This window comes from Eriocheir sinensis, chromosome 8 (assembly GCF_024679095.1).
Source record: "Eriocheir sinensis breed Jianghai 21 chromosome 8, ASM2467909v1, whole genome shotgun sequence".
Taxonomy (NCBI): Eukaryota; Metazoa; Arthropoda; class Malacostraca; order Decapoda; family Varunidae; genus Eriocheir; species Eriocheir sinensis.
In genome coordinates this window covers 14576106-14578410 of record NC_066516.1, presented here as the reverse complement: position 1 = coordinate 14578410, position 2305 = coordinate 14576106, and positions in this window count along the sequence as shown.

Genomic DNA, 2305 nt, shown 5'->3' with positions numbered 1-2305 from the left:
CCCTCTCTTCCCCAACCCCTTCCTCCACCACCTCCATCTCCACAGTGGTGCCAGATCTACCTCCACCGTATGCCTCACCTCCACTTCATCTCTCCTCCTCCTCTCTCCGGTTCCTCCAGCATTTTGTGGATGTCTGAAAAATGATCAGAAGAGGGATTGAAGGCTTTGAGGAGAGGTGAGAATCCGTTTTTACTTGAAGGGAATTAATGATGTGGAAGTTGGAAGTTTGGCACATCAGCGCTTGTTGCCATGTGTAGGATCGATGTGTGTGTGTGTGTGTGTGTGTGTGTGTGTGTGTGTGTAGGGATGGTGGGGGTGGAAGGAATGGGGTGAGGGAGTGGTGGTGGTGGTGGTGGTGACGATTATGGTGATGGCGGTGGTGGTGGTGGCAGTGACGTAGAGAGAGAGAGAGAGAGAGAGAGAGAGGAAAAATTGCGTAATATATAATCTTGCGAAGTCGTGGTTGAAAATACATACTACGAAGAAAAGAAAAAAAGGTAAGAGAAGGCGGAGAAGGAAAAGGAAAAAGAGGAGACAGGCTGTGAAAGGAAGGGTGTGTCTGGAGGAGGAGGTGGAGAAGGAAGGGGGAGGGGCTGAAGCATGGAGGTATTATACCTCCATGGGCTGAAGGCTGCTTTAGTCAGGGAGGGTGAAGGAAGGAGGAATAGACACAGACGCAGATAGAGGGATGAAAAGAGGGAGGAGGAGGAGGAGGAGGAAGGGAGAGAAGGAAGGGTTGTGGAGATGAGAGGGGGAGGAGGAAAGGGAGGGAGAAGAGGGTGAAGGAAGGAGGAATAGGACACAGACACAGATAAAGGGAGGAAGAGGAGGAGGAGGAGGAGGAGGAAAAGGAGGGAGAAGGGTGGGGGGAGGGTTGGTGCGCCGTGAACTGCAGAAGAGCTAAGCAGTGGTGCCACATCTCCACCCTGACACGCAACGCACACAGCGGCAACGCCCTCACCCACTCCCTCCCTCTCCCTCTCCTTCCTTACCTCCCTCTTCCTCCTTCCCTCTCCCTCCCGCATTCAATGATAATGACGACGCTCATGTGCCACACTTCACCCTCTTATCAACCCTTGTCTCCACCCTGTTCCACTTTTGAGTTCCTCTCCCTCACCCTCCCTTATCCCGCTCTCTCCCTCTCCCCTCGCACGCTTTCCTTCCAGCTCCCAAAACCGCCCAAGTGGAGAGCGAAGCAGCCCAATGGAAGATGTAGGGAGGTAGAGGGAAAAAAAAAGGAAGAGAGGGAGAGGTTGTGCTTTCTCCGTGGCTGTGAAGACGTGGCATACAGAGAGAGAGAGAGAGAGAGAGAGAGAGAGGGCCGTGGTGTCTCAGTGTGTTGAGAGGAAGGCTGAGGTAGGTTGTCCGCCATTCGCCTCTCCGCCAGCCTTCTGCGACTCTGCGTGCCTCCTCTCTGTTCTTCCTTTTCAGTTTCCTCCTCTGTTTCTCCTTTTATGTGATTCTCCATTTCTCGCATTTCTCTGTCTTTGTTTTTTTTTTCTTTATCCCTTATTCTACTACTTCAGATACTAATACTATTGCTTCCTACTCGTTCTTTTCTTCCTACTACTAATAATAAATCTCCCCCACTACTACTACTATTTTTACTACTATTCCGCCATCCACCTATTACTACCACCTTACTACTTCTCTTTCCTCTCATATTTTTGCTTTAAATGGGCGGGGAAGACGAAAACGAAAAGGAAGAAGACAAAAGAAGACTTGAGAACAATAATATTTCAAACGTTCACAGTTATCCCCACCAATAAATGATTCTCTCTCTCTCTCTCTCTCTCTCTCTCTCTCTCTCTCTCTCTCTCTCTCTCTCTCTCTCTGTGTCCTTTGTTATCTTATTTTTCCTCTTATTCGTTGTTGCTTTTTTATTCGCATGTTTATGGAAGGATATTTTACTTTTCTGTTTTGTCTTTGTTTAACCTTTGCTACAGATGTGAGAGAGAGAGAGAGAGAGAAACGAACCAAGCGAAAGCACCGATAAAAAAGATATGGCAAGCAAGTACTACACACACACACACACACACACACACACACACACACACGCACACACACCTGCCGCAGGACATTCTCTTATCGTCATTATCTTCTCACCCTCCCTTTTCATTATCGTTTTTCATTATACAACCGAGTCACGTGCACCGGAGAGAGAGAGAGAGAGAGAACTTCTCCCGGGTGATTTCACATTTCATCAATATTTTTTATTGCTAATATTACAAAAATAACAACACTAACTACTATTACCTCTACTACTACTACTACAACTCACTGCTACTACTACGAATACTAATAC